The sequence below is a fragment of the Strigops habroptila genome, chromosome 4 (genome assembly GCF_004027225.2).
Source record: "Strigops habroptila isolate Jane chromosome 4, bStrHab1.2.pri, whole genome shotgun sequence".
Classification (NCBI taxonomy): domain Eukaryota; kingdom Metazoa; phylum Chordata; class Aves; order Psittaciformes; family Psittacidae; genus Strigops; species Strigops habroptila.
Window position 1 is genome coordinate 41557399 of NC_046358.1, and position 6709 is coordinate 41564107.

General features: G+C 34.4%; 1 long non-coding RNA gene across 2 annotated transcripts in view; it reads left to right on the forward strand.

The window, feature by feature from the left end:
• The window catches only part of LOC115606525, a 55137-nt gene extending 51373 nt beyond the window's left edge, over nucleotides 1–3764 (forward strand). Inside the window, exon 6 of one of the 2 annotated variants that reach the window (XR_004389899.1) lies at nucleotides 3579–3764. This is a non-coding gene — a long non-coding RNA (uncharacterized LOC115606525). Of the gene's footprint in view, nucleotides 1–1337; nucleotides 1727–3578 lie in introns of those variants that run through there. The other variant, XR_004389898.1, reaches the window with a different exon arrangement.
• Nucleotides 3765–6709: the final 2945 nt, after the last annotated feature.

Sequence of the window (6709 nt, forward strand, 5' to 3'; positions counted from 1 at the left end):
TGAGCAATTGCTACCAAATCTCTACAGTATCCTTTTCTGGACCAGAGATTTAAAACAATGCCTGACTTGACAGAAAAGAATGCTACTGTTTAGATGATCAGATTACATTTAAAATTCCCAGGTCCCATCTTTTCTTCCTGTAGTGGTCACTGACCACTGATCAGCTCAACAGCATGCAACATGTTTAACTCAAGGCTGAAATAAAGGTATTCCCTGTACTGCACATTCCTTCTCTCTCCAGGTTGTATGTATTTTCTCGTTTGTCTCCTATACTGTAAGCTCAGCTCTGGTTTTGCTTAAATTTTCATGTTACATTCTACCTCAACTACAAAAAGTTGGTATCCTTTTTCAACAGCCTCAACAATCCCTTATCTCGTTAGAGCTGATAATTCAGTTCGTTCCCTTATTCCCTTCTGCTCATCTCTTCACAGTTCTGCCTCCCTTTCAATTGTGTTTTTATTTTCTTTTTTAATTTAGCCAAATAGTACTTCAACATGTCCTATGCTTCTGTGCTTCCATCAAGTGCCCTTCTTGCAAAGTGCATAGAGATACAAGATTTCTCTGTTTTCAAGGCCCATGAAAATCAGTAGAAAGATCTAAATTAATTTAAAATGGCTTTGGATTGAGCCCATATTAATATTACATGTACAAAAATATGTTGTTGCCTAGCAATAATCTGAGGTGAGATTTTACAGCTGTACAGGAGCTAGTTACTGTTTCACATATAAACCTTATTCAGCACTTCAAAGGATCAGGACTTTATTACTGGTGGTCGATGTATCTCCACAGAAGCACATATCTGATCTGACATAGTAACAGGTGGTTCTAGCAATTTTTTTTCAGTACTTTCAATTCAGAGAAAATGGGAGTTCAGTTCATTTTTACTTGTGAACATACCAGAAGGAGTAGATACAAGTATTAATGATACTGTAGTTGTCATTTAGCAATCATGTGGTGACCCGCATGATAAGAGTCATTCTTAATTGTAGTCACAGAAACTAAAACAAAAAGGCAAAAATTCATCATTATACTTTTTAATCAGATGAAAATTAATTGTGTTCTTATCAGCAGTTTCTTCCAAATAACCCTATTATTTTCGATTAAGGATAAATTGTATTTTTTCCACACAATATGTGAAACACAGTCTTAATAAACATTTCCATTTAAACTATCCAATTAATTTAGGCACCAAATGTCTAAACAGGTTAAACTGTATGCAGCAGAATAGCAATGAACATTTTTTTTCTAACCACTGAAGAGGTCTGATCACCCCTCATACACTTCTAAATGGCAGCTGATATCACCCTTTCTCTGTCTTTCTATTATGATTGCTATAGGAAGATGAAGCATTCCTGCAAGTCATGAAAGAAGGAAAGCTGAATAGAAAACTGAAAGAGAATTGACACAAGGATAAAGGACAGTTATTAAATTTGTGAACTCTATCAGAGGACAAGAAAATAAACTGTATGACTGACTAGAAGTGTATTGGAGTATGACATTTCATTTTTATGCAGGTCTCTGTGTGATAAAGGTAACACATTGAAGAACACCGCAACTCCACAAAAGCAGTTAGCACATTCATTGAATATCAAGACGGCTAAAGTGCTTTGCTTTTGTCACTATCTATCTCATGTTTTTATATGGGGCAATATAGTTCAGGGGCTCATAACTGAGCATCAGACTCTGCTTCTATAGCAAGTTTATTATAGCTTTCCTTTTTATTCCACACAGGAACATAATCTCTAGCTGACATTTTTTTCTCCTTTATTTATAAGGCTGTGTTCATTTAGGATTTTTCAGACTATATGTACCCAAACAAAACAAAGTTAATAGAATACAAAAAGGAATGCATTGTAAGCTAACTATTAGGGGTACACCGAATATGTGTTGAAATAGAGAGCAAAGGGCTAAAATGAAATGCATTTGAGTGTGGAGAGACTGTAGAATTGGTTGCAAAGTTAAAAACTATTTTAGGACACAGTCAGGCACCAACACCATCTGTTTGCAAAAGAAAGATAAAGGGGGAAAGGGATATGGTTACTGGTCAGACAAGCATATAGCAATATGGCTTGAAGCCCTGACAGCCCTAGACTGAGACTGGATAATCCAGCCTGTGTTCTGTCAAGCCAGATTCCTAAATTTGGCAAGTCCTTGATGGAATTAGGCTTCCCAATACTGCTTTGGATTCAGGGCATAGAAAAAGTAGTGCAGCAACCAGTGAATTGTCTGCCAGATTGTGAAAATATGAGCTTTATTAAATATTTATGAATGGGTATCTTTCTGTGAAGAATACCTTTGTCCTCTATTTTGCTAAAAATTTGCTAGTATTAATTACATTAAAATACTTTTTTTTTTTAAATTTACTTACATATGGAGAAATGTGAAATGATATAATGCAGTTTGATTTTTTTTAGCAGGCATTTTCTACAAGAACAAAAAACGTTCATTCCTTAGCCCTGAGTGGATATAAGGGTGAAAATAAACTGTCTATATCGTTCCTCACTATATACTAAACCCCACATTGTCTTTCAAAATATAGTTCAAATTTTAAATGTGCCCACATAGGGTGCACCTACATTACTGACTAGTGCTATACAAAGAAGAAGGTAGGACTATTTGACTTTCCATTATAGTTATAAGACCATATACTCACACTACATCTTTAGAAGCAATGAAATTTGCATCAACTGTTGTTTAATCACAAACATTTGGCTCTTTTAACTCTCCATAGTCATTCATGCTCATCCATGGAGATCTTGTGCTTATTATAAAATAGTTGTGTCCCCTTTTCCTTCAAGTGATAGCTTGCTATTAATTACTCATTACAGTATTGGAAATGCATGTACAGTAAAAAATAGGTTTAAAGCTCAGAGAGACACAACAAGGAGTTTGAAAGAGGCTTTCACAAAGTTTTACACAACATGGTGGTAACCTGCATAACCTAGTGGAGTCTAGCCTTCACTATGGAGATCAGCCTTTATGCACCATGTGGCCTGGGGACCAGTGGATGTTCTCACAGTTAGTCTTAGCCTTCAACATGATCTAAGAGGAAATCCCATGATACATCCTTCACAATTTATAAACTCCATATAAACTAAGTAACACTACTATGATGTGGCTTTATGTAGCTACAAATAAAGATTGTTTAAACAAAAAATACATCTATAAATTAAAATGCTACTGTATTATAAGGTAGCTTACTTGACTTCATTGAGATTTCTTTCTTTATATGCACTTTATACACAGACTTATATTCTCTGTTATTTTTGTTCAGCTTTTCAACCAAGTTTAAGAAGGCCACAGATTAATAACATTTTCCATTTGTGCTTCATCCAGGCACATGCAGTGGATTTTTTTTTTTTTTCTATTTCATTTCTTGGTCTCACTCAGAATTCAAGCTGACTCACAATTTTTTTTTGTGTGTGACTCCATTTTTTTCTAAAGTCAATTGACATTGACAATCCGATCCATTTCAAACTTGCTTTGCTGACTTATTAAAGAAGTATACACAAAAAGGAATATGTCTCTCTGAAGTTCTTCTTTCAATTACAATTAATTTATGCTTTTTTCTCCACTAGGATGAACTTCATAGCATGCTGCAGTGCCCCAAAGCAAAAGGTATAGCATGTAACTCAGGATTGTACACATATTTTATCTGACTATACTTGGGAAAAACAAATCAACATGGAGGGGAGCTTAATCACTCAAATAACCTTCTTACCTGAGTTGAGGGAATAAACTGAGTGGCTTAGATTCACGAGTATCAAGAACAAGCATGACCACAATTTATTTCTGTAGCTTATACCATTATTTTAATTCGTATACCTTGTTATTTATGTCTCTCCATTTTTTGAACTGTTGCATAAACTGTTACACTACAACATATGGCTGAAACTTTCTTATGTTTTTATTTTTGTTTTGCAGTACTGGTAAGTTATTTCAAAGAAGTCTAATGCCAAACAACAGGTCTAGCATAATTAGCAGATATTGAGGTCCATGGTTATGCTATTTGCCTTTTTCTTTTTTGGAGGTGATATCCACCACAGTGGGAAAGGTGCTTAGGTCTCTACATAAAGCATCATGAAGCGTCAACAGAAATGAGTGTGTAGCAGGATTCAAAATAACTCATTCATCTGGATGGTACATGTGTATGATACCATTTGTTCTCCATTGAAATAAAGATATAAGAAATTGGGTTTGTTTCTTTAGTTTTGTTAGAATTCTATGAAATGTACACATAAAAATCATGGATAGAACTATGTGATAGATGCTGACTACAGAAGACATGTTTTAACAAGTAGAATAGGTTACACTCTAAAGCAAGGATTTCTTTTCACAGTTAGTACTCTTGAGAAGATTAGTATAATACAGCCTGGTTTTACACAATATATTTAGACATTTAGAAGACAATATCAGGGGAAGAAAACCATGACAACAAACACAATGTGTTTGGCATTTGCAAAACAAATGTTCATAAAATCATCTGAATTTTGTGATTCTCCATATGTGCCACAAAAATTTAACTGGAAGCGCACTTGAAATTAACCATCTCGAAAACAGTGGAATGAACTTGCTAAAGTTACCTGAAATAATCCATGAAAATGACTGATATGGTGGATTATTCTGCCATATTTAATTTCATATATTGAGACAGGCATGTTAACATATAATTCAGACAGGTATGAAAATTATTTGGGTTTTAGTAGTTTGCTATTCTTGAAAAAGCAATCTCCATGGACTCTTAATTAATCAGATTATATAAATACTTGTTTTTTTAGATACCAAAAAGTTGCATGTTTTCATATTACAATATGCCTTGCATATTGAACATTCTTGGGATACACTTCCAAAATAGCTTGTTCATTATATAACTGTGTTTGTATATTTTAAATTTTTCACCTGAATTTTGAGTATTTTTGCCTTCCTACCTTCCTCCCTTTCTCTCTCTTAAAAAAAAAAAAAAAAAAAATATTACTTAAAGAACATAAGATTATACTAAGCAATAATTTGTTGGAAATTCTGGTTTGAAGTGTTCAAGATCAAAACATGATGTCCTTTTGGAGAATTTGGGTTTTGCAGTAAAAGGAGGGAAAAGGATAGAAGGATGAGTCACAGCAGTAGAGGGAGAAGGAAGAGGAAACACAAACCCCATAAAAGTAACTTAAAAGTAACTTCTTACAAAATGGAGCTTGATCAATGGAATATGTGATGTGGTTATCTGCAGTAGCACTAGCAAGGGAATGGTCTCAATGAACAATAAAGTCCCTTTACAATCTAATGTTCTACAGTATCTATCATTTTAACTTTCTTCAGGGATCACTCCAGTTTCAAGACGATAGCCATAATTGAACCCTAAGATGGCAAACACATTCAGTTACAACAGGAGATAGCAACTCCTTATGGAGACCAAGTGGTTCTCCGAGCACTCAAGTTGGAAATTTGCATCTTAAACGATTGATTCTCTTGCATAGTTATGGTGATGATATGATTATTTCTTTTTTTTTTTTTTTTTAAATCTTTTATTTGCACAGCTACTATCCAAAGCTCTGTTAGTTTTCACTAACTGCAAAATATAGGAGAATGTTTCAGTCATGGACTTATAAATAAACCAAGGTCATTCTCTGGATCAGGGCACACTTTACAGCTTTTCAAGATGCTTCATGAATGTGAACTCTACATGGATGGGGTCTGATACATATTGAAAAACCTGAAAAATAGCAATCTGAAGCATTTGCCTTCTTTGGTGCTAAGTGAACAGTCTTCCTGACATCCCCATCTTAAAGAGTCTGCCTCATTGCTATCTGGAACTGAGCATGAAACCCTTCCTGTCGCCCTCAGGTTGTTATGTAGAATCTGCAGCTGACATATCTGACATGGAGGCAGGTAGTTAAATTTGTTATGTTGGGAATGAGTGGAAAGAATCATAATGGAAACATACTCCAGCAGAATGTCTTTTCTCTTAGAGTGAAACAGAAATAAAAATAGAAATCTTTTACTAAGATAAAACCCGTTTGTCCTCAGAGAAACAGCAAATCCTATTTAAGTGTTTTCTTGCTGTTGGCTGAAGTTGCACCCAGAGATTGAACCATGATCAGTGCACTTTTCATATCAGATCACTGCTACTTTACTACAAATCTTTGCTACAGTTTATAGGAGTGAACTTCCGTAAAGTAACATACATTAATGGTATTTTTCAGTTTTGTATCAAAGTTGAGTAATGCATATGACTTGTGGTATATTTGCCCTTGATGTTACGTTGTGGATAAATTGGCCACTTCAGTTTCAATCTTTTTCCATATCTTATTTATACAATATTATTTTCTCTTTTTACTTTATAGTTAGTATAGTCATTGGAGAGTGACACAGATATTGTTAAGGGGCTTATAAAAGTGAAGAAGGGAATTATTTCTATTATCTTTTTTTCTGGACTTATGCAATTTCCGATTTGCTTGAAAATTCTCTGCTGTATTGAACATGCCGCAGTAGAGATGAGATGAAAAAGAATCACATGGGACCCTGATGAAATCCTTCTTTTAGAAAGCAGTCTTATTATCTTCAGGGAGTAGGAGGTAAACACTAAAAAGCAGTTTTACAAGCAGTTTTGGCTTGACTTATGTAGAATCAAGGTTTCTGTTGTTATTGCGATATACATATAAACTCTGCTTAGAAAGTAAGACAGCTCCATAGATATATGCTAGTTCTTTTCAAT